This window comes from Delphinapterus leucas, chromosome X (assembly GCF_059928025.1).
Source record: "Delphinapterus leucas isolate spDelLeu-1000000601 "Yukka" chromosome X, BTC_Dleu_Yukka2, whole genome shotgun sequence".
In the NCBI taxonomy this organism is placed as follows: Eukaryota; Metazoa; Chordata; class Mammalia; order Artiodactyla; family Monodontidae; genus Delphinapterus; species Delphinapterus leucas.
The window spans coordinates 19,351,593-19,378,746 of record NC_143150.1 but is presented as its reverse complement, the minus strand read 5'-3'; the positions used below and the strand labels follow the sequence as shown (position 1 = coordinate 19,378,746).

The 27,154-nt window shown below is 39.3% G+C and overlaps 1 pseudogene; it reads left to right on the top strand.

Annotated features, from left to right (window-relative positions):
- Positions 1 to 22,423: 22,423 nt before the first annotated feature.
- LOC111169620 (hypoxanthine-guanine phosphoribosyltransferase pseudogene) lies at positions 22,424 to 26,834 on the top strand (annotated as a pseudogene).
- The last annotated feature ends 320 nt before the right edge of the window (positions 26,835 to 27,154 follow it).

The following is a 27,154-nucleotide window of genomic DNA, read 5'->3' as shown; positions in this document are numbered from 1 at the left end:
TCTGTTCATATATTCTATTTCTTCCTGGTTCAGTCTCGGAAGGTTGTGCCTTTCTAAGAATTTGTCCATTTCTTCCAAGTTGTCCATTTTATTGGCATATAGTTACTTGTAATCTCTCATTATTCTTTGTATTTCTGCAGTGTTAGTTGTTACTTCTTTTTCATTTCTCATTCTATTGATTTGAGTCTTCTCCCTTTTTTTTTGGTGAGTCTGGCTAGTGGTTTATCAATTTTGTTTATCTTCTCAAAGAACCAGCTTTTAGTTTTATTGATCTTTGCTATCATTTCCTTTGTTTCTTTTTCATCTATTTCTGATCTGATATTTATGATTTCTTTCCTTCTGCTAACTTTGGAGGTTTTTTGTTCTTCTTTCTCTAATTGCGTTAGGTGTAAAGTTAACTTGTTTATTTGAGATGTTTCTTATTTCTTGAGGCAGGATGGTATTGCTGTAAACTTCCCTCTTAGAACTGCTTTTGCTGCATCCCATAGGATTTTGGTCATCGTGTTTTCATTGTCATTTGTTTCTAGGTAGTTTTTGATTTCTTCTTTCATTTCTTCACGGATCTCTTGGTTATTAAGTAGTGTATTGTTTAGCCTCCGTGTGTTTGTATTTTTTACAAATTTTTTCCTGTAATTGATATTTAGTCTCATAGCATTGTGGTCAGAAGAGATACTTGATATGGTTTCAATTTTCTTAAATTTACCAAGGCTTGATTTGTGACCCAAGATATGATCTATCCTGGAGAATGTTCCATGAGCACTTGAGAAGAAAGTGTATTCTGTTGTTTTTGGATGGAATGTCCTATAAATATCAATTAAGTCCATCTTGTTTAGTGTATCATTTAAAGCTTGTCTTTCATTATTTATTTTCATTTTGTATGATCAGTCCATTGGTGAAGGTAGGGTGTTAAAGTCCCCTACTATGAGTGTGTTACTGTCGACTTCCCCTTTTATGGCTGTTAGCATTTGCCTTATGTATTGAGGTGCTCCTATGTTGGGTGCATAAATATTTACAATTGTTATATCTTCTTCTTGGATTGATCCCTTGATCATTATGTAGTGTCCTTCTTTGTCTCTTTTAATAGTCTTTATTTTAGAGTCTATTTTGTCTGATATGAGAATTGCTACTCCAGCTTTCTTTTGATTTCCATTTGCATGGAATATCTTTTTCCATCCCCTCAGTTTCAGTGGGTATGTGTCCCTAGGTCTGAAGTGGGTCTCTTGTAAACAGCATATATATGGGTCTTGTTTTTGTATCCATTTGGCCAGTCTATGTCTTTTGGTGGGAGCATTTAATCCATTTACATTTAAAGTAATTATCAATATGCATGTTCCTATTACCATTTTCTTAATTGTTTTGGGTTTGTTATTGTAGGTCTTTTTCTTCTCTTCTTCTTTCTTTCCTGCCTAGAGAAGTTCCTTTAGCGTTTGTTGTGAAGCTGGTTTGGTGGTGCTGAATTCTCTTAGCCTGTGCTTGTCTGTAAAGCTTTTTATTTCTCTGTTGAATCTGAATGAGATCCTTGCTGGGTGGAGTAATCTTCATTGTAGGTTTTTCTCTTTCATCACTTTAAGTATATCTTGCCACTTCCTTCTGGCTCACAGAGTTTCTGCTGAAACATCTGCTGTTAATCTTATGAGGATTCCCTTATATGTTATTTGTTGTTTTTCCTTTGCTGCATTGTTTTTCTTTGTGTTTAATTTTTGATAGTTTGATTAATATGTGTTTTGGTATGTTTCTCCTTGGATTTATCCTATATGATACTCTCTGCACTTCTCAGCTTATATAATTAGTACTGGTCATTTGGGCTCAGGTTAGATATCTTCTCCCTCTATGCAGGAGCACAGGCTCTAGGAGCATGAGCTTCAGTAGTTGTGGCGTGTGGGCTCAGTAGTTGTGGCTCATGGGCTCTAGAGCGCAGGCTCAGTAGTTGCAGTGCACGGGCTTAGTTGCTCCGCGGCCTGTGGGACCTTCCCAGGCCAGGGCTGGAACATGTGTCCCCTGCATTGGCAGGCAGGTTCTTAACCACTGTGCCACCAAGGAAACCTGTCTGACCATCCCCGCAACAAACACACTTCAATCTGTGTTAGGTGCCCCTCTCCTGTTGTGCCATTAAAAAACTCTTTGCCACTGCGTTTGTATAGATCATACTGTAGTGTACCTGGTTTTTTACATTCTGATTCTTCCACTAAACTATGCTGTCTTTGAGGTCAGGTACTATTTCTTATTTTTCTCTGCATCCTCATTAGCCAACCCAGTGTATGGAAGCAATGAGGGCTCATAAGAAGTTGTTAAGTGAGTGATGAATGAATGAAGCAGGATAGTAATACCTATTTAACACACTTATTAACTAATGATTGTATGAAATAATGTAAGTGGAAATTTCTGGAACATAGGCCAGGAAATTGTATCTCATAGCATTGAAGGCAATTGACAGTAACTTTATGACAGATCTCGTGAAATCATTTGAAATATTCTGAGTATGAAATTCTGGAGAACCTTTGTCTTTGTTTAAGTCTGTTGAAAGGTGAATTTCGTCATCATAGAAGGAAGCTCAGAGGACAAAAGACCTCTTGTTTAAGACAGCTAAGCCCAGCGATTAGTGGTGAGGCGCCATGCCTAAGTGCTTTCAGGGCCTGGGGTCAGCTAGCCCAGACAGACCCCCCCTTCCACCCTAGCTCCACACCTTGGACCCAGAAGAGAAGGAGGAAGTGGGTAAGGAGAAAGACAGGGAATAAAGGAAAGGAGGCTGGAGAAAGATTCTGTGGGGGTAATAATTGTAACTTTTGCATAGCAGCTGTGTTTAGAACAGGCAAGCTATACATCAGAGAGTTCCACAGCCCCCAGAGAAGAGAAGTGCCCCCCTGAATGCCTGTCACTTTGCATGCTTCCTGAGCTCTGCAGCCTTCAGCAGATCTTCCCTGTGGTGCCTTGCCCTGGCATTTCATTGGCCAATTCCTTCCTACCTCCTGTGGTGTCAATGATCTGTTCAGGGTGGATCTCTCAGCAGTAGAACTGGTCTAACCAAATGTTTTTCCAGTTCTGACAGTCTGGCACACAACTGCTTAGTGGCACCCAGTATCACAAAGGCCAGCAGCTCTCTGCTGCTGGGATAACATGCTCCAGGTCCTTTTAGGAAATTGCTGGGTCAGTCCTGCCACCTCCTGGGTGGTTCTGCCCCTCAAGCCAAGCCCTTTTGACCCCAAGATATTGGACTCAGCTCAGCCAGTTTGAAGAATTTCTGTCGCTAAGTTGCAAGTGACAACTTCACTGTCTTAAACCACAAGCTAAGGCTAAGCTCTTATTAGTGTAATATATTTGTATTTGTGACTGGTCAAATAAGGATGCAAACAAAAAGTAAATGACATTTAATAGAAAGAGAGAAACTCCTGTAGAATCCAGAGGAATCTTGCCCTCGAGCAAGTTTCACTCTGAGAGAAGCTCTGCAGAGAGCTCTTGCTACAGGGTAGGGAGCCTCAGCTGGTCCTCCCCAGCACCCAGGCAGCAGGTGGGGCCCTGCACTGTTCTGAAAGGTGAAGGGGTGGCAAGGCCCCAACTAACTGAAACCCTTCACAGAGATTCCCACGAGTGCAGACTTGAACAAACGTCCAACCGCCACCCACCCAGCTCCAAAGAGAGTTCCCCAATCCCCACCTCCAGCGCCTCGAATGTTCTTGGCTTCAGGCTCCCTCTTCCTGTCAGCTGTGGGCTTGGGAAGAGAAAGGGCAGGAGAGGGGTGGAGTGGGAAGGCTTGAGTCCAGGCCTCTCCTCTAAGCTCAAGCATCAGGAGAACAGCCTGACAGCCAGGTGACCGCAGATACGATATGGGAGCCCTAGAGGGGTATGACAGGCAGCACCTAAACCACATTTAGCCCACAGTTCCACCTGGCCCCTGGCCAGACAAAGCACAAGCACTTTCTTTCTTTTTCAGTTCAATTTATTCTCTGAATCAACAAACCTTAGGCTATGAGGGGCAAAGCAAATTCAGGAGTTTAAACAAAGGCATTCATCAGGCAGCTGGGGCCCCCTGCAATGAAAAATAAATCCCTGGCAAAGAAATGGTCAACATTGGCTAGCCTGGGACATTATGACTCCAGGATGATTTTCTCTGATGTGGTTTAGAAGCTCCTTTGCTTGGAGTATTGTACTTTGTACAGGCAGAGGGGTGGGGATGAGCTGATACGGTCAGCCTGTTGGTCAGTCTGTCATCAAACAGTGATTGTGCAACTAGTGTGGGGCAGGCTGCTTGGAACTAGAGGATACATTATCATGTCCTGGAAAACCAGGAAGCTTTACAACACATTATAGCAATCCCACTCGAGTCACAAGCCCCCCACCAAACCAATGACCAGCCAGGGTTTTTAATTTTTTTCTGAAGTGTGAACTTATTCCATAAATACATGCTTTATATTTAAGTTATATTTCACAATACAAACATAATGCTTTTAAATGCATAGTTTCAAACAATTTTTTTTTAAATTGTTAAAAATTGAAGTATAGTTGATTTACAATATTGTGTTAGTTTCAGGTGTACAGCAAAGTGATTCAGTTATACATATACCTATATATGTATATTCTTTTTCAGATTCTTTTCCATTATAGGGTATTACAAGGTATTGAATATAGTTCCCTGTGCTTTACAGTAGGTCCTCATTGTTTATCTATTTTATATATAGTAGTGTGTATATGTTAATCCCAAACTCCTAATTTATCCCTCCCCCCTCCTTTCTCCTTTGGTAACCATAAGTTTGTTTTCTATGCCTGTGAGTTTGTTTCTGTTCAGCCAGGGTTTTGAAACTAGACAGACTGGGGCTTGAACCCCAGCTCACTCATTAACTTAAATAGCAATGTGACCTTGGGTAAGTCAACCTTTCTGCACCTTGGTTTACATGCCAGTAAAATAAAGATAAAAATAATGTTCTAGGCCCCATCAGCTTGGAATATTGCTGCTTGGATATAAGTATCAGGATGTGTATCCACCACCTAAATTTGGAGCTAAATTCCACAAGGCATCAATGTAGCAAATACCTTTATAGCACTTGCTAGCACTGCTCTAAGTGTTTTACATATATTAATTCATTTAACCTTTGTCACAATCTTATAGAATGGGTATTAATATTATTTCCATTTTATAGATGAGAAAGCCCAAGGCACAGACAGGTAATGGAACTACCCTAGATAGGACACTCATTTGATTTGTGTGAACATAACATGAAGTAGTGCATGCAAAATTCACCTAGAACATAGGCTATTGACAAATACTATCCATGATTAGTAGTCAGTAGTATTGTTGTTATCATTATTATTAACTGTGTTAGTGTTACTATGAGTAGCTACCACAGAGTAATTTAAAATGTAGTTAAACACACTGGCTTAGAGGCCAAGATGGCCGAGTAGAAAGACCCTGATCTCACCTCCTCTCATGGGCACACCAAAATTACAACTATTTATAGAATAACTATCGATGAAAAAGACTGGAACCTACCAGAAAAGATCTTCTATAACTAAAGATATAAAGAAGGAACCATAATGAAACAGGTAGGAGGGGTGGAGTCACAGCATAGTCAAGACAAATACCCCTAGGTTGGTGACCCACAAACAAGAGAATAATTACAATTGCAGAGGATCCAAGGGTCTAAGCCCCACATTGGTCTGCCCAGCCTGGGGTTCCTGTGCCAGGAATACAAGCCCCCAGAACATTTGGCTTTGAAGGCCAGCAGGGCTTACTTTCAGGGGACCCAGGGGCTGTGGGAAATAGAGACTCCACTCTTAAAGGGCACAGACAAAATCTCACATGCTCTGGGACCCAGGGCAGAAGCAGTAATGTGAAAGGAGCCTGGGTCAGACCCACCTGCTGATCTTGGAGAGCCGCCCAGAGAGGAAGGAGGCAACTGGAGCTCACCCTGCGGACATAGACACTGGCGGCACCCATTTTTGGGAGGTCCTTCTACCACGTGGAGACTGGTGCAGGCAAATGCCATTTTGGAATCCTCCCTCTGGCTCCTTACCTCAGGACCCAGCCCCGCCCACCCCCACCAACCTGTAAACACCAGTACTACTGGGATGCCTCAGGCCAAACATCTAGCTGCGGGGAGACACAACTCCACCTACCAGCAAGCAAGCTGAGACCACAGCCACCCCTGGACATGGCCCTATCCACGAGAGGGCCCAGGGCTCAGCCTCACACACCATTGCACAGGCACTAGACCTGGGACCCTCTGGGCCCTGAAGCCAGAGACCCCAGGACACAGATCTACCCACCACTGGGCAGGCACCAGCCCCAGGATCTTTGGCTCTGCCCAACAGCAAGCCTGTTCTAGCCTTGGAACCAGCCTCACCCACCAGCATCAGGCAGACTCCAGCCCCAGGACAACCACAGACTGCCAACACAGCCCACCTACCAACAGACCAGCACTAGCCCAAGGACCAGATGAGCCCAGACCCCACCTACCAGCAGGCCAACACCAGCTCTGAGACCCCTGGGTCCTGCAGCCAGACCCCTGGACTCAGCTCTGCCTACCAATGGGCCAGCACTAGCCCCAGGACTTGGCTTCACCCTGTGGTTGTCAAGCACCAGCCCTGGGATCTCCTGGACCCTGACTCCAGTGAGCCAGCACTAGCCTTGGTGCCCCAGGTGTTCCACAGACAGCCACCTTGTGACCCAGCCCCACCAACCAGCAGCCAGTAGCCTCTACACAAGGCAAAACCTGGCAACCAACCAGACTTAGGGCCAGCCACACCTATGAGACCACACATTGTAGTCAACCTGCTACAACAGAAGGACCCACGCAGCCACATGGGGGCACCCCTAGAGCATATAGCTGGTGACTAGAGGGGAGTGCACTGTTCGGATGCATAGGACATCTCCTACATAAAGGTCACTTCTCCAGGATCAGGAAACATAACCAACCTATCAGATACATAGAAATAAAGAACAAATTAGGCAAAATGAGGCAACAGGGGAACATATCCCAAATGAAGGAACAAGATAAAACCCCAGAAGAAGAACTAAGTGAAGTGGCGATAGGAAATCTACCCAAGAAAGAGTTCAAGGTAATGATTGTAAAGATGATCAAAGAACTCAGGAGAAAAATGGATGAACATCAAGAAGTGAGGAGTTTTTAATAAAGAGTTAGAAAATGTTAAGAACAACCAAATAGAGATGAATAATATGATAACTGAAAGAAAAAATACACTGGAAGGGATCAATAGTAGACTAGATGATACAGAGGAATGGATCAGTGAGCTGGAAGACAGAGTAGTGGAAGTCACTGAAGCTGAAAAGAAAAAAGAATGAAGAGAAATGAGGACAGTTTAAGAGACCTCTAGAATAACATCAAGTGTACTAACATTTGCATTATAGGGATCCCAGAAGGATAAGAGAGAGAAAGAGGCAGAGAACATATTTGAAGAAATATTAACTGAAAACTTCCCTAACCTTGGAAAGGAAACAGGTGTCCAAGACCAAGAAGCACAGAGAGTCCCAAACATAGTCAATCCAAAGAGGCCCACACCAATATATAGTGTGTGCAGATGACATGATACTATACATAGAAAATCCTAAAGATGCCACCAAAAAACTACTAGAGCTCATCAATGAATTTGGTAAAGTTGCATTTCTATACATTAAAAATGAAGTATTAGAAAGAGAAATTAAGGAAACAATTCCATTTATGATTGCACCAAAACAACAAACTTACCTAAGGAGGTAAAAGACCTATTCTTAGAAAACTATAAGACACTGATGAAAGAAATTGGAGACCACACAAACAGATGGAAAGATATACCATGTTCTTGGATTGGAAGAATTAATATTGTTAAAATGACCATACTACTCAAGGCAACCTACAGATACAATGCGACCCCTATCAAAATACTAGTAGCATTTTTCACAGAACTAGAACAAATAATTTTAAAATATGTATGGAAACACAAAACCCCCAAATAGCCAAAACAATCTTGAGAAAGAAGAACAGAGCTGGAAGTATCATGCTCCCTGACTTCAGACTACACTACAAAGCTACAGTAATCAAAACAGTATGCAACTGGTACAAAAACAGACATATAGATCAATGGGACAGAATAGAGAGCCCAGAAATAAACCACACACTTTTGATCAATTAATCTATGACAAAGGAGGCAGGAATATACAATGGAGAAAAGACAGTCTCTTCAATAAGTGGTGCTGGGAAAACTGAACAGCTACATGTAAAAGAATGAAGTTAGAACATTCTCTAAGACCATATACAAAATAAACTCAAAATGGATTAAAGATCTGAATGTAAGATTGTAAACCATAAAACTCCTAGAAGAAAACATAGGCAGAACAGTCTTTGATATAAATTGTAGCAATATATTTTTTGGATCTGTCTCCTAAGGCAAAGGAAACAAAATAAAAAATAAACAAGTGGGACCTAATTAAACTTAAAAGCTTTTGCACAGCAAAGGAAACCATGGACAAAATGAAAAGTCAGCCTACTGAATGGGAGAAAATATTTGCAAATGATTTGACCAACAAGGGGTTAATATCCAAAATATATGAGCAGCTCATACAACTCACTATCAATCAAACAAACAACCCAATTAAAAAATGAGCAGAAGACCTGAATAGACATTTTTCCAAAGAAGACATAAAGATGGCCAACAGGCATGTGAAAAGATGCTCAACATTGCTAATCATCAGGGAAATGCTAATCAAAACAACACTGAGATATACTGACAGAGAAAGACAAATATCATATGACATCACTTATATGTGGAATGTAAAGAAATGATGCAAGTGAACTTATTTATAAAACGGAAACAGACTTACTGACATAGAAAACAAACTTATGGTTACCAAAGGGGATAGCAGGGGTGAGGCGGGGGAGAGAGATAAATTAAGAGTTTGGGATTAACATATACACACTACTATATATAAAATAGGTAAACAACAAGGACCTACTTATAGCACAGGAAACTATAGTCAATATCTTATAATAACCTATAATGGAAAAGAATCTGAAAAAGAATATATGTGTGTGTGTGTATGTGTGTGCATGTGTGTGTAACTGAATCACTTTGCTGTACACTTGAAACTAACACAATATTGTAAGTCAACTATACTTCAATAAAAAATATTTTAAAAAACAATGATATATCACCTCACACCTGTCAGAATGGCTGTCACCAAAAAGAACACAAATAAACACGGGCGAGGATGTAGAGAAAAGGGAACCCTTGAACACTGTTGGTGGGAATGTAAATTGGTGCAGCCGCTATGAAAAACACTATGGAGTTTTCTCAAAAAACTAAAAATAAAACTACCACATGATCCAGCAATTCCACTCCTGGGTATACATCCAAAGAAAACAAAAATACTAATTTGAAAAGATACATGCACCCCAGTGTTCATAGGAGCATTATTTACAATAGTCAAGACATGGAAGCAACCTAAGTGTCCATTAACAGATGAATGGATAAAGAAGATGTGATATATGTATGGATGGACCTGGAGGGTATTATGCTTAGTGAAATAAGTCAGATGGAGAAAGACAAATACTATATGATATCACTTATATGTGGAATCTAAAAAAGAAAACAAACTAGTGAATATAACAAAAGAGGTACAGACTCACAGATATAGAGAACAAACTAGTGGTTTTCAGTGGGGAGAGGGAAAAGGTGAGGAGCAAGATTGGGGTAGGGGATTAAGAGGTATAAACTATGTATAAAATAAATAAGCTACAAGGATATATTGTACAGCACAGGGAATATAGCCAATATTTTATAATAACTACAAATGGAGTATAATCTATAAAAATTGTGAATCACTATGTTGTACACCTGAAACTAATATAATATTATAAATCAACTATGCCTCAATTTAAAAGAAAAGTATACCTCAATTTTTTTTAAAGTATCAAGTTAAAAAATTTTTAAATTAAATGTCGTTAAAGATAAAGGGTTTGGCTGTTTCCATCTGCTTCCTTTAAGGAAGCCCACCATAATTTTAGGTAACTCTAGACAGTTATTATGGACCCCCTCAGGATTAATGACTGGGGGGGGGGGGAGAAGAGCAAATCCCCTGGGGCTGCTGACTAAGCAAAGGGCAAGCCGCTCAGAAAAGCAAGATGAATTAACCCCAGGAAGCCCCAGAGGAAGAGCAAATGAGGGGAAACACAGCTCTGTTTTGCTTGGAGGTGGGCTGCAACATCAAGTGTTATCGAAAGAAACTTCAAGTTGAGGGTGAAAGACTGTTCTCTGTTGGTTTGCAAAGTATAGAAATAAAAAGGTCTCTAAGCAAGGGAGAGGGGAATTAACATGCTTTTAGCACATTCTTTGCATCAGGAACCTTACCTCTGGTACTTCATTCATCTTTACAATGATTTCATGAGGTAGGTGCTATGATTATTGCAATTTTAGTGATAAGCGCACAGGCTCAGAGAGGTGAAGTGACTCACATAATGTTCCACACCTTAAAATTGTTAGAGCTGGCAAGATATGGAAAGAACCTAAACAGCCATTAACAGATGAATGGATAAAGAAAATGTGGTATATATAAACAATGGAATATTACCCAGCCATAAAAAGAATGAAATAATGCCATTTGCAGCAACATGGATGGACCTAGAGATTATCATACTAAGCGAAGTAAGTCAGACAAAGACAAATACCATATGATATCACTTATATGTGGAATCTAAAATATGACACAAATGACCATATGTACAAAACAGGAACAGACTCACAGACATAGAAAACAGACTTGTGGTTGCCAAGCGGGAGGGGAGGTTGGGGAGGGGTGGATTGGGAGTTTGTGATTAGCGGATGCAAACTATTATATATAGGATGGATAAACAACAAGGTCCTACTGTATAGCACAAAACTTTATTCAATACCCTGTGATAAACCATAATGGAAAAGAATATGAAAAAGAAGGTATATATGTATAACTGAATCACTTTGCTGTACTGCAGAAATTAACACAACATTGTAAATCAGCTATATTTCAATAAAATAAACTTAAAAAAAATTTTTAGAGCAGAGACTAGAACTCAGGTCTGCCCAAATCCAGGTATATTCCTCTTCCCATATTCCCATCAGTAAATCCAAAACAAAACTCCTTGCCCACCCTAAACTTGCTCCTTTTATTCTGTTTCTCTGTCTTGGTGAATGGAGGCCACCATCCAAACCATTACTTAAGCCAGAAATTTGGATGTCATCTAGACTCCTCAACTCACCTCCTGTATCCAGGCTGACATCAAATGCTTCTAGAAATTCTACCTCATTAACATCTTTTGTATCCATCCTTTCTGTCTGTCTCCACCATTCTCTATCGGGCTGGAATATTGATGTTTGGGCATATGTGTTAGGATAGAGACTGGCTATCTAAAATTGGAGCCACTGAACTTGAAACTGTTATTCCGATTCTACCTGGCATCTCCAGCACTTAGAACGCATATTTCATTAAATATTGGATGAGCAAATGAATGCATAAATTAATGAGTTAACAGATGCTAGTATCCCCATTTTGAGCTTCTTAAGCTCTTTAGTGATTCTCTATCACCCTCAGGATAAAGCCCAAACTTCATATATATACCACTTGACCCAAATGATATAACTGCTGACCACCTCTGCTTCAGCTTGAATTCAAGCTACTCTCCATCTTCCTTTCAACACTCCATTCTTCACTCACACTGACCTTTTTTTTTCCATGAAAGGGCCATGTTCTCTTTTGCACATTGACCTTCAATCTTTCCCTTGTGTAACCACCATACAACCCCCTTCCCCCTAGCTTCCACTTTTCACCTCCTTAGCTCCTACTCAGCAACTTAAATGGTATATTATTTGGAAAGTTTTTCCTGATAGTCCAAGTTTTTAGCATTGATAGAACTAAATCCAAGATAGGTTAAGTGACTTGCCAAAGGCCACACAGCTTGGAAGTAGCAGAGTCAAATTTTTGTCCTGCTTTATCAGACTCCAAATATACATTATATCCTTTATATCACTCCTCACAACTCAGGGAGATAACGGGTTAAGTGACTGGCCCAAGATCACACACCTAAAATGGTGCAGTTTTTGTAGTCCCAAATCCAGGTACATTTTGCCACACCAGAGCAATTCCATTTCACTGGTGTTGAAAGAGTTTTTCTTTATGAAGGGGAGGGGTATCTATTTTGCTATTGACAAAACTACAAAAGATTCCTCATCATTATAAATTGAAAAACCAGCTCCTGGACAAATATCCCAAGGGTAAATACCACTACCAATAAAAAAATCACTAAGCAGTTCTTGGCTTTCTTATCCAGCTTGAATAGTGCTCAGTCCTGGCAATGCTTCCCCTCTGCCTCCTTCCAGAAAATGAGGCCTGGTGGCCTTTATGATGGGCTCCCAAGGGAATGGGGTAAGCTGACTCACTATATTCTCTCACTGGGTAAGCCACTAGGTACCCACTGTGCTGGTCAATACAGTCACTTAGCAATCAGGTAAATGTAAGTCTTGAGATGTTTCAAACCTCTTATTTTGACCTTAGCTTCCAAAAACCATCAAAATAAAATGTGCTTTTGGGGGCTTCCCTGGTGGCGCAGTGGTAGAGAGTCCACCTGCCGATGCAGGGGACAGGGGTTCGTGCCCCGGTCCGGGAAGATCCCACATGCCACAGAGCGGCTGGGCCCGTGAGCCATGGCCACTGAGCCTGGGCGTCTGGAGCCTGTGCTCCGCAACGGGAGAGGCCACAACAGTGAGAGGCCCGCGTACCGCAAAAAGAAAAAAAAAATGTGCTTTTGGGAATTCACAAACAACAGCTGCTCTTCCCCTTCACTATGCTTCTACAAAGATAGAACTGAAGCAGGCAGGAGGCATATCAGACAGAACTGTGTCAAGTATGGTGATGGGATTATTGTTTTGAAAACTCTGCATCTAAATCTCAGAGAAGCAAACAGTTCAGGCTTAAAAGGAGGTCACCCTCCAAGGATGCTCATTATTACTACTGGTATCTGTGGCTATTGGGAGGTTCCTAGTAAAGCTAGAAACCTGACCTTCTCTATTCTTTCTGAGTGCTCAAAAGCCTTAGCTTTGGTCTTATCCTTCCTTTTTCTATCCAGAAAAATCCCAGTCCCCATGTTGAAGAGGCAAAACTAAAACACAAAAATCTTCAATTTTTTTGGCCATGCCATGCAGCTTGTGGGATCTTAGTTCCCCAACCAGGGATCAAATCCATGTCAGCTGCAGTGGAAGCATGGAGTCCTAACCACTGGACCACCAGGGAATTTTCAGTTATCTTTAAAATCGTTACCTTATTCCGTTTCTCCTCCTGCTTACCCACTCCCATCATCATTCTGGAGAGTCCTACCAAGTGCAACACTAGAGATGCTGTTGATATTTAACAGTGATCAATTTCATCAAATAAATTGACTTGAAAACTAAGATGAGGTTTTTACCAAACACATTTTCTTCATTGGATTAAACATTGGTGGGCATATTCCAGCAATTCTGGAGTCCCATATCTATCCTGCATCCCCAAAGACTCTTGGAAATTCAGAAAGGAAAAGTTTGACTCATATTCTCAGAGAGTTCATATGTAAATATCAGCACCCCGTATCTCAGATTACAGATATGCAAAGAAGCTTCAAAAAACCAGGACATTTCAGGGGTCAGACACTCTTCTCAGTAATCTAACTGAAGGCATTAACAAATTAAAGACATGTCAATCGCAAAGGGAGTTTGTCAACCATTCAATGAGAGGAAAAGGAATCACTGAAGCCCAAGTTGGCAGCTACCAGCCAGACTCCCCAGGCGAGAGTGTTCCCTTGCTCAAGAACTTTACTTACCCATATGGTAGAGTCGACTGTGCCCGGAACAGGGCCTGGAACATACTAGGATCTCAATAATAATTTGTTAATGAAATGACTAAATGAATGAATAAGTGACTTAAAAGGTGTCAATGACAGGGCCTTTGTGGAGACAGATGCATTACCAGGCTATTCAGTACTAGGATCATAAATCTAATTCCTTTAAATCTGACTCTTCTGCCCTTTGGCATATTATGTAACTGATGAGAGAACCCTAGTGTTCCCAGTCCCACTGTAAATGGTAACACTGGCCTCCTGATTTTAAAATACCAGTTTCTGACTTCAGATTTGTGGAGTGCTGACAAATCAGGCTTCTGAGTCTGTAGTCCTGAGCCAGATCTTGGACACCAGCAAACTCACTAAGATAATGCTACTGGGGGGTGGAATAAAGGGTTCTGGATGTCAATTAGCCTAATCCAGGTGACATTATTCTATCTGATCATCATATTTCTACTACTGTACTTTCTGTAAAAACAACACGAATGCCCAAGATGCCATTATTTCCCCCCATGCAACCAATTATTTTCTTAAATCTTATCTTGAAGAACAATTGTCCCTGGGACTGATACATGCCTCTTGAGACTTCTACTAATTGGTTCATAACAGTCATTAAAGCCTTACTGTATGCCAAATTCTATGCCCTTTGAGGGCCACAGAAACTAATGTGCAGTGGCAATATTACAGGACTAGGCAGCTACTGACAGATGAGTCTTCGGACACAATTGTACATGGGGTCGTGGGAAGAGTCCTGGATTGGAAGTCCCAGCTCTGCATTCATCTTTTCCCTACTTTCACTCACAGGGTGGAATGGAGGATCAAATGAACTAATGGATGTGAAATTGCTTTTTAAATTTTTGTGTTATCCATTGGCGACCCTCTACTACTACTATTATCGTCATCATTTTCATTATCATTATCATCATCATGATTATCAGTCTACTACTGTTAAGGAGAGAAGATACAGTTAGATGGCTGTATGCTAACTTAAGGCTCCATTTCCCTCAAGACTAAGCTGTCCATGGGACCACAGTTAGTGCTACTGCCACTCTCGGTAATGCCACGATTGCTACTTACAGAGCAGCCCTCCACAGAGCAAACGGGATCAGATGCTGTGACACCCAAATTGCTGGGTATCAAATCTCTCCCATTATCTTCCCAAGGAACGCAGTGTGTTGCAGCTGGAAGGAACAGTCTGACTTAAAGCCAAATCATGCTGGCTTCAAGTTGCTAGAATCAGCTCCTCGGAAGGTGAATTTTGTGAAGCTAGGGTACTGTGCCTCCCACCCACCCCCCATTTAATTGGATCTGTATTTGAGCTGTACATTCAGAAAGCTCTTCTGTCACTTTTTGTCAAAGATTTCTCTTTGAGTAGCTTGAAATATCTATTAAAAATTTAGCCTAAAGCAGTGTCTTTTGAATCCCCAACTCACTAATTCAGGTACTGGAGCACTGTGAGTGTACACCACCAGCCTGCAAATGGATAAACTACTCAAAAGACATTTCCACTCCTTAAATACAGTTCCAAGAAAGAATAGGAAATGCCTCATACCTCTAATGGAAGCTATTTGCTACAAAAACAAATCATCAGGTCCGTGGAGCTAGAAATGCCTTTTGCAAATAAAAGTGAAAGGAAGAGACAGCAAAACAGCCGCTGAAACCATGCAGTCATCACCCACAAAGCACATGATTCAAATAAAAATGAAATACTTATTTGAAAAATGGGTTACCTACACACCCAACAGCACTTGTCAGTTTATGTATAAAGGAAAACAACCAGCATTTTGTATGAATTTCAAAGGAAATGAACTATTTGTTCCTTGTTAGTAGCTAATGTAAATATCAGAGCAAATAGCATTTTTTTATTCCAATAAAATTGTAGAACATTTCCAAATGCTCGTACGTAAATCCTGACATCAAAATGTACATCTCTTAAGATACTGAAAGATGAGCTCCAAATGATGTGCTTAACACATTTGTTCTTTCTTGAAGAGATGAGGTATAATTGTATCAGTCATCTTGTAGCTGGGAATTATATGAAGAACCCTGAACTATAAGTACTAAATCAAACTAAATAGTCTCTTATCCTATTTTTCTCTCTTATACTTGTCATTACTTCCTGAAGTTCTCATTACAACTGCATAATTCTACCCACTGCCCTCCACCCTCCGAAACTCCATAGGTTTTCTTCAGAAAAGGAGGGTAGCGTTCCCCTTCTCCTTTCCCTCAGAACCACAGTTTTCTCCCCACAAATATTCATGGGGTGAGACTCACAGGCAAATTATTTCAATGAGCAATAATACCTTTTTGGGTAGGACAACTAAGTTATTCCTGCTTTGTCTTCTTACATATATTTAGATTTGCTGTTGTTAACCCTTGAGAAAAGAGAACCTGTTCTAGAAGAAAGGTTAGTGGGAAAGCATGAGCTACACTGTGATATTAAATACAGATTTCTTTTTCCAAAGCTAAAACCTACAGTCCTCCTTCGTTCGGTCCTAAAGAAGACATAATATCTCCAGCTAATGGGCTGTCCACAAATGACCATTATTGAATGAATAATAAAGGAATAATAGCAATGTGGTTTCCACTTACATCAACCACAAAAATCTTCTGGGAATCATCCAAAAACTGCACTTTTAAATGTAGCATTCTCGGAGAGGCCGTTGGGCTGCGAGCAGGCTCAGAGTGCTGTGAGTTCTGTGACAGGAAGGGGGCTTTCTCAAGGAATTTCACCCTTGGCTGGAGGCAGTGCGCTCGGGTCCCCCCACCCCCATCCAGGCACCCCCACCCAGCAGGGCACACTTCTGTTTGCTTGAATTGATGCACACTCAAGGGCATGTGTGCTGATGATCAATAGCATCTGGGCTGCCTCCTATTTGGTCAACGTCAAATCCAACTGGACTCACTCTAGCCCTCTTAAACTCGGTTCCTTTCTTCAAAGAAAAAGAAGAAAGAAGACACTTGCAACCCCTGGGGGTTTTCTTTATTTCACAGGAGCACGATTTTGAAAACGCTAGATGAAGCTTTGATAAACTGAGAATAGCCATTCTCAAAAGTAAAAGGATTAGAGTTAGTCTCATATTGTACTAGAAATTTCATGGCTGAACTAGGAAACTTTATGTGTAATAATTGTAATTGTTTTGAATGTACGTGATTTAGAACTGAAAATTATATAAAAAGGAATATATGGAAAAGCTCAATTCCACGTCTGTCCCCTCTATTCTGTGCCCCCATACATCCCTATCAGTAACCAATTTTATTAGTTTTTTGTTGTTGTTATTTAGCCTTCAGTGTTTCTTTATGCAAATACTGTACAAGAAAATACGAATGTATTTCTCATACATATGTAGCATGCTGTTAAACTGTTTTGTGCCTTCCTTTACTCACTTCATATATCATTGTTGATTTCTCTTTAGCTTTGCATGGAGAGCTTCCTGATTTTTTTACAGCTGCATAATTTTTCACGGTGTAGGTGAAATACAGTTGACTCAGATAATCCCCTATTTGCGGACATGGGTTGTTTCCAACTCTTTGCTTTTATAAACAAAGTTTGAAATGAATATCCTCATATATATGTCATTTTATATGTATGTCATTTTATCTGCAGGATCGATTTCCAGAGGTGGAATTGCTGGACAAGGGTAATGTACTGGTAATTTTTATAGCGACTTCTATTTCCTTCCATAAAGGTTGTTATGATTTGATTTGTGTCCTCCAAAATTCAAGTGTTTAAGTCCTAACCCCCAGTTACTCAGAATGTGACTCTATTTGGAGATAGGGTTTATAAAGAGGTAGTTAAGTTGAAATGAGGTCATTAGGGTGGGCCCTAATCCAATATGACTAGTGTCCTTACAAGTAGAGGACATTAAGACATAGACATGTACAGAAGGAAGACCATGTGAAGACACAGGGAAGAGAAGATGGCCACTTACAAGCCAAGGAGAGAGGTCTCAGAAGGAACCAACCCTTCCAGCACTTTGATTTCAGACTTGTAGCCTCCAGAATTGTGAGAAAATAAATTTCTGTTCTTATAAGCCACCTAGTGTCTGGTACTTTGTAATGGCACACCTACTAACCTAATACAAGTGTTGTACCAATTTGCAGTCCTACTCACAATGTATGAGTGTTCCTATTTTCCCCAGGCTCACCAACAGAGTACGGTGTCAAACTTTTTGATTTTAGACAAATTGATAAGTGAGAAAAAGAATCTCAGTGTAGTTTTAAATTTGAATTTTTCATATTATGAGAGAAGTTGAGTATCTTTTCAGATGTTTCAGGGTATTCTTTTTTTTTTTTAATAAACTATCTTTCCATGTAGCTCCACACACTTTTTGAAAAAATACTGGTTATTGTCCCTTTTCCTCAATCTCTAGAAACTCTTTAAAAACTAGGAAAATTATCCGTTTGTGATATGAATTACAAATATTTTCCCCATTTATCCTTTGTCTTTGCTTATGGTGTATGTGTATGTGTTATTTGCCATGAGAAATTATTTATTTTGGTGAAGTGAAGTTTGTCAATCAGTTTTTAAATGGCCTCTGGATTTGTGTCATAATTAGAAAGGCCTGCTTCACTTCAAGGTTTACCGTTAGTACTTTTATGGCTTAAATTTTTAAAATTTAAATCTTTGATCTATTTAGATTTTATCTTGGTATATGGTGTGAAGTATGGATCAAATTTAACCTTTTTCCAAATAGCTACTCAGTTGTCCTGATGTCATTGATTAGAAAGTTCATTTTTACCCCCGTCGATTTGAGAAGATGCCTTTATCATATATTAAATTGCCATATGCATTTGGGCCTGTTTTTGGATTTTTGTTTCCTTCCATGTACTAGTTTCACATTGTTTTAAGTTTTGAGGCTCTAGAGTATGTTTTAATATCCAATAAGTCTGCTCTACTCCACATTGCTCTATATTTACAGAGTTTTCCCTGCTATTCTTGTTTACTTATTTTTCTATATAAGCTTGTACAGTTTCACGCAAAGAATCAGGTATATTTATAAAGATGTGTTAAAATTATAAATTTATTTATGGAAAACATATCTTTCTGATGGTGAGTCTTTTTTTTTAACATCTTTATTGGGGTATAATTGCTTTAAAATGGTGTGTTAGTTTCTGCTTTGTAACAAAGTGAATCCGTTATACATATACATATGTTCCCATATCTCTTCCCTCTTGCGTCTCCCTCTCTCCCACCCTCCCTATCCCACCCCTCCAGGCGGTCACAAAGCACCGAGCCGATATCCCTGTGCTATGCGGCTGCTTCCCACCAGCTATCTACCCTACATTTGTCAGTGTATATATGTCCATGCCTCTCTCTCACTTTGTCACAGCTTACCCTTCCCCCTCCCCATATCCTCAAGTCCGTTCTCCAGTAGGTCTGTGTCTTTATTCCTGTCTTATCCCTAGGTTCTTCATGACATTTTTTTCTTAAATTCCATATATATGTGTTAGCATACGGTATTTGTCTTTCTCTTTCTGACTTACTTCACTCTGTATGACAGACTCTAGGTCTATCCACCTCATTACAAATAGCTCAATTTCATTTCTTTTTATGGCTGAGTAATATTCCATTGTATATATGTGCCACATCTTCTTTATCCATTCTTCCGATGATGGGCACTTAGGTTGTTTACATCTCCGGGCTATTGTAAATAGAGCTGCAATGAACATTTTGGTCCATGACTCTTTTTGAATTATGGTTTTCTCAGGGTATATACCCAGTAGTGGGATTGCTGGGTCATATGGTAGTTCTATTTGTAGCTTTTTAAGGAACCTCCATACTGTTCTCCATAGTGGCTGAACCAATTCACATTCCCACCAGCAGTGCAAGAGTGTTCCCTTTTCTCCACACCCTCTCCAGCATTTATTGTTTCTAGATTTTTTGATGATGGCCATTCTGACTGGTGTGAGATGATATCTCATTGTAGTCTTGATTTGCATTTCTCTAATGATTAATGATGTTGAACATTCTTTCATGTGTTTGTTGGCAGTCTGTATATCTTCTTTGGAGAAATGTTTATTTAGGTCTTCTGCCCATTTTTGGATTGGGTTGTTTGGTTTTTTGTTATTGAGCTGCATGAGCTGCTTGTAAATTTTGGAGATTAATCCTTTGTCAGTTGCTTCATTTGCAAATATTTTCTCCCATTCTGAGGGTTGTCTTCGTCTTGTGTATGGTTTCCTTTGCTGTGCAAAAGCTTTTAAGTTTCATTAGGTCTCATTTGTTTATTTTTGTTTTTATTTCCATTTCTCTAGGAGGTGGGTCAGAAAGGATCTTGCTGTGATTTATGTCATAGAGTGTTCTGCCTATGTTTTCCTCTCAGAGTTTGATAGTTTCTGGCCTTACATTTAGGTCTTTAATCCATTTTGAGCTTATTTTTGTGTATGGTGTTAGGGAGTGATCTAATCTCATACTTTTACATGTACCTGTCCAGTTTTCCCAGCACCACTTATTGAAGAGTCTTCTTATTCATGGGGCATGTATGTCAATTTGTTCAGGTCTACTTTTATGTCCTCTTCTACAATGTTGTATTTAATATAAATTTTCAAACATACACAAAACCAAAGAGTTTAGTACAATAAACTCCCATACATTCATAAACCAGATCAAAAACTGTTATGAGATGAACTGTGTTCCTCCCAAATTCATGTATTGAAGTCCTAACCCTCAGTACCTCAGAATGTGACCGTATTTGGAGATAGGGCCTTTAAAGAAATAAGTAAGTTCAAATGAGACCTTTAGGATGGGCCCTATTCCAATCTGACTGGTGTTCTTATAAGAAAAGAAAATTTTTACACACGAGAGAGATCAGGGATGCACACACACAGAGGAAAGTTCATGAGAGGGCACAGTGAGAGGGCAGCCATCTGCAAGCCTAGGAGAGAGGCCTCAGAAGAAACCAAACCTGCCAACACCTCGATCCTGGATTTCTAGCCTCCAGAATGGTGAGAAATAAATTCTGTTGTTTATGCCATTTAGTCTGTGGTATTTTTTTAAATTTATTAATTTATTTATTTTTGGCTGCATTGGGTCTTCGTTGCTGCACGCGGGCTTTCTCTAGCTGCGGTGAGCAGGGGCTACTCTTTGTTGTGGTGTGTGGGCTTCTCATTATGGTGTCTTCTCTTGCTGCAGAGCACGGGCTCTAGGCGTGCAGGTTTCAGTAGTTGTGGCATGTGGGCTCAGTAGTTGTGGCTCGCGGGCTCTAGAGTGCAGGCTCAGTAGTTGTGGCGCACGGGCTTAGTTGTTCTGCAGCATGCGGGATCTTCCCGGACCAGGGTGCAAACCCGTGTCCCCTGTATTGGCAGGTGGATTCTTAACCACTGCACCACCAGGGAAGTCCCATACTATTTTTAAACTATCTTTCTTCACTGATCTGTACAACATGGACATTTTTCCATATTAGTACATTAGATCTATCTAGTCTTTTTATGCACTATTATATATTTTCTCAGTTCCTTTATTAATAGACATTTGGGTTGTTTTCCCTTATGAACAATAGTGCAATAAACATCCTTGTACATAAATCTTTGCACCTTTGTGGTGACGTCTCTCTAGGATAAATTTCTAGCACTTGAAATGGTGGATCACTGGGTCTGAAAATTTATCTTTTAATAGATACTATCAAGTTGCCCTTTGAAAATGTTATACCAATTTTCACTTTCAGCAAGAGTGTGCTAGCTAATACATCCAATGAAACATTAAATAATAGTGCCAATAGTGAGCATCATTTCCTTTCTCCTGACATTAGCAGGAATGCTTCCAGGGTTTCCCCATTAAGTAAAACTCTGGCTTTTGAAGGATACATTTTCAAAAGTACATTTAAACCTGATTGGGTAAGAATCCCAAAACACCACTCTTGATCTATATTGAACCAACTTATCCTATGTCACTAAATAAATAGGCTGGTAAAATTAGACCAACAAAATGCTGTCATCTGATGTACACGAGAGCATACCTTTGCTAATATTTTGACAGCTCACAGCACAGTCTCCACAACAACTCCAAGTGGAGAGTCAGCTGCAAGGCTGGTGGAAAAAGCTGTAGCTCTGGTGACCAAAGAATCTATTTAAAATCTTACCAGCAATGTGACCTGAGACAGGTCACTTCAGCTCCCTGTGCCTCAGTTTCCTAACTTATAAAGTAAGGTGACAATTCTAATTCATAGAGTTGTTGTGAGAAAGAAAAGATCTAGATATATGAAATCATAAAATTCAGGGCCTGGCACACAGTAGGCACAAAATAAACGTTTGCTGAATGGGTGAGTATCAAGGAAATAAATATAAATAATTCACTGTTTGCTGAAGTTTAAAACAGTAAATGAAGAATGAGTTCTCTCTTTTCCTCTCTCTTTTTCCACCTAGACTTCAGTCCTTCAGTTATTACTGGCAAAATGTTACTAATTGACTGTGATCCAAAACAGGAAACTGTCTTAAAGGAAATTTTCATATTCTACTTTAAAGTAAAAATCCTAAGTTGGGCTCACCCCTGGAAAAATTAGCCTGGCCAGTCTGTCTTCACTTTAGTCCCTCCACACATAAGGAGGTGGAGAGGGAACGCTGAGCAGGAGGCCAGAATAGGAGCAAAAGGAGATTGGGCGATGGATCCCAGGGTTGGCGAGCTAGGATGTAAATGGAAGAGTATACTAGATAGCTTTTACCCTTACCATTTAAAAATAGACCTAAATCAGAAATAAAAATAAAAAGCACCACATCACTGTTTTTCCCTAAGGTCCAAAGGGTGAACTGTGATATGACTTTAAGGGTAAGAGTTAAGAATTCTGACCAAAATTAGGGCCCCAGTTCCTGGCATTTCATCATTAGTATCTTATTTCTTTGGGGTTAAAGACTATTCTTTTTCAAAAGTTCCTTATTTTTTCCAGCTTTATTGAGATATAATTGACATAAAACATTGTGTAAGTTTAACGTGTACATGCGATGATTTGATACACTTATACATTGTAAAATGTTTACCTCAGTAGGGTTAGTTATCACCTCCATTACCTCATGTAATTACCATTTCTTTTTTGTGATGAGAACATTTAAGATCTACTCTCTTAGCAGCTTTCAATCATATAATACAGTATTGTTAACTATAGTCACCATGCTATACTTTAGATCCCCAGGACTTATTCATGTTATAAGTGGAAGTTTGTGCACTTTGGCTGACATCTCCCCATTCCCACCCCCGCCCCCAGTCACTTACAACCACCATTCTACTTTGTTTCTGTGAGTTTGGGTTTTATAGATGCTACATATAAATGATATACAGTATTTGTCTTTCTCTGTCTGACTTATTTCACTTAACTTAATGCCCTCAAGGTCCATCCATATTGTTGCAAATGGCAGGATTTCCTTCTTTCTCATGGCTCAATAATATTCCCTTGTGTATATATGCCTCATTTTCTATATCCATTTACCTGTAGACTGACACTAAGGCGGTTTCTATATCTTGGTTATTGTGAATAACATGGCAACGAACATGGGAGTGCAATATCTCTTTGAAGACTTGATTTCATTTCTTTTGGATATGTACCCAGAAGTGAGATTACTGGATCATATGGTAGTTCTATTTTTAATTTTTTGAGGAAACTTCACACTGTTCTCCATAGTGGCTGCACCAGTTTATATTTCCACCAAAAGTACACCAGGTTTCCCCTTTCTCCACATCCTTGCCAAAATTTATCTGTCTTTTTTATAATAGCCATTCTAACAGGTGTGAGGTAACATCTCATTGTGGTTTTGATTTGCATTTCCCTGATGACTAGTGATATTGAACATCTTTTCACATACCTGTTGGCCACTTGTGTATCTTCTTTGGAAATGTGTCTACTCAGTTCCTCTGCTCATTTTTTTTTTTTAAGAAGATGTTGGGGGTAGGAGTTTATTAATTAATTAATTTATTTTTGCTGTGTTGGGTCTTCGTTTCTGTGTGAGGGCTTTCTCTAGTTGTAGCAAGCGGGGGCCACTCTTCATCACGGTGTGCGGGCCTCTCACTATCGCGGCCTCTCTTGTTGTGAAGCACAGGCTCCAGACACGCAGGCTCAGTAGTTGTGGCTCACGGGCCTAGTTGCTCCGTGGCATGTGGGATCTTCCCAGACCAGGGCTCGAACCCGTGTCCCCTGCATTAGCAGGCAGATTCTCAACCACTGCGTCACCAGGGAAGGCCCCCCCCCGCTCATTTTTTAATCATATTTTTTGTGTGTTTGTTATTGAGTTTTATGAGTTCCTTCTATGTTTTGGATATTAACTCCTTATCAGATATATGATTTGCAAATATTTTCTTACATTCCATAGGCTTCCTTTTCATTTTTTTAATTATTTCTTTTGCTGTGCAGAAGATTTTTAGTTTGATTTAGTCCCACTTGTTTACTTTGGCTTTTGTTGCTTGTGCTTTCAGTGTCATAGCCCCCAAAATCATTGCCAAGACCACTGTCAAGGGGCTTTTCCTCTATGTTTTCTTCTAGAAGTATTATAGCTTTAGATCTTATGTTTAATTCTTTAAATCCATTTCAAGTTAATGTTTTGTGAGTGGTGTGAGATAGGGTCCATTTTATTCTTCTGCATGTGATTATCCAGTTTTCCCTATTCCAATTATTGAAGAGATTATCTTTTCGCCATTGAGTATCATTGACTCCCTTGTCAGTATTAGTTGGCTGTATAAGCAAGGGGTTATTTCTGGGTTCTTGATTCTGTTCCATTGGTCTTTGTGTCTATTTTTATGCCAGTACCACACTGTTTTGATTACTATACGTTTGTAATAACATAGTTTGAAATCAAGATGCGTGATGCCTCTCACTTTGTTCTTTTCAGGATTACTTTGGTTCTTCAGGGTCTTTTGTAGTTCCATAAAAATTTTAGTATTTTTTTCTCTATTTCAGTGGAAAATGCCATTGGAATTTTGATAGGAATTGCATTGAATCTATAGATGGCTTTCAGTAGTATGGACATTTTAACAATATTAATTCTTCTAATACATGAACATTAGATATATTTCCTTTTATTTGTGTCCTCTTCAATTTCTTCAAATTGAACAATCTCATGCAAAATTATTCAATCTTTTTGCAGATTATATTATATTATAAATTGTTACAAGGTAATAGCTAAAAATTCCCTGTGTTCTACAATGTATCCTTGCTGCTTATCTATTTTATTCATAGTAGTTTGTATCTGTTAATCTCTTACCCCTAGTTTGTTCCTCTCCCCTTTGGTAACCACTAGTTTGTTCTCTATATCTGTGACTCTATGTTTTGCATATACATTATTTTTTAGGTTCCACATATAAGTGTTATTATACAGTATGTGTTTGACTTATTTCACTAAGCATGATATTCTCTAGGTTCATCCGCATTGCTGCAAATGTCAGAATTTCATTCTTTTTTATGGCTGAGTAATATTCCATTGTATATATATAAATATATATATATATATATATATATATATATATATATACTGCATCGTCTTTATATATTCATCTGTTGATGGGCATATAGTAATCTCTAATGGTTTTTCTAATTTCTGTGGTATCAGTTGTAATATTTCCTTTTCATTTCTGATTTTATTTGTTTGAGTCTCCTCTTTTTAAATTTAGTCAGTTTTTGTTGTCTTCAAATTAAAAAACAGCTCTTAGTTTCATTGATCTTTTCTATTTTTTTTTTTTGGTCTCTATTTCATTTATTTCTGCTCTGATCTTTATTTCCTTTCTTCTACTAAATTTGGGCTTAGCTAATTCTTCTTTTTCTAGTTCTTTGAGGTGTAAAGTTAGGTTATTTATTTGAGATCTTTCTTTTTTCTTAATGTAAGTACCTATTGCTAAAGCTTCCCTCTTATAAGTGCTTTTGCAGCATCCTATAAGTTTTGGTATGTAATGTTTCCATTTTTGTTTGTTTTCAAGATATTTTTAAATGTTCCTTTTGATTTCCTCCTTGACCCATTGGTTGTTCAGGAGTGTGTTGTTTAATTTCCACATGTTTGTGTGAATTTTCCAGTTTTCCTTCTGTTATTGATTCCTAGTTTCATACCTTTGTGGTCAGAAAAGTTACTTGGTATGACTTCAGTCTTCTTAAATTGGCTAAGAACTGTTTTGTGATGTGATCTTTCCTGGAGAATATTCCATGTGGAACTTGAGAGGAATATATATTCTGCTGCTGTTGAATGGAATGTTCTATATACGTCTGTTAGGGCCATTTGCTCTAAAGTATAACTCAAGTCCAGCATTTCCTTCTTTTATGTCTGGGTGATCTATCTATTATTGAAAGTGGGGTTATTGAAGTCCCCTACTATTATTGTACTGTTGTCTATTTCTCCATTCAGATCAGTTAGTGTTTGCTTAATATATTAGATTAGCCAAAAATTTCGTTTGGGTTTTTCCATAAGATGTTACAGAAAAAGCTCATCCCAGACTGCCTTCAGGCCACATGCCAGCCAGCTCCGTTATGGTGACCCACAGCCCCAGCACTGTGGACCGAATGGCTGGCTTGAGATGTGATGAAGGAGATGGGAGGCCATCACATCATGGGCCTCTGTGTGCTCAAGGCGGGCTATAAATTCTTTGCTGACCTGCTGTATTACATCAAAGCACTGAACAGAAATAGTGATAGATCTGTTCCCATGACTGTAGATTTTATCAGACTGAAAATCTACTGTAATGACCAGTCAACAGGTGACATAAAAGTAATTGTTGGAGATAATCTCTCAACTTTAACTGGAAAGAATTTCTTGATTGTTGAAGATACAATTGACACTGACAAAACAATGCAAACCTTGCTTTCCTTGGTCAAGCAGCATAATCCAAAGATGGTCAAGTTTGCAAGCTTGCTGGTGAAAAGGACCCCTCGAAGCGTTGGTTATAGACCAGACTTTGCTGGATTTGAAATTCCAGACAAGTTTGTTATAGGATATGCCTTTGACTATAATGAATACTTCAGGGATTTGAATTATGTTTGTGTCATTAGTAAAACTAGAATTATGTTTGTGTCATTAGTAAAACTAGAAATACAAAGCCTAAGATGAGAGTTCAAGTTGAGTTTGGAAACATCTGGAGTCCCATTGAAGTCACCAGTAAAATTATCAAACGTTCTAGTTCTGTGGCCAGCTGCTTAGTAGAGCTTATTGCATGTATCTTCGAGGAATTGTATCTGTTTTGCATTTTAGAAAGGTCAGTTGCTGCATTCCTGAACTCTTTATTTGCACTGTGAGTCTATAGACTATCAGTTCCCTTTGCATGGATTGTTATTTCACTTGTGAATGAAAAATCTCTTAAACCACACCACTATTGAATGAAAATATTGAAATTGTATCTGTAAGAAACATTTAAAGAGATGAATATATTA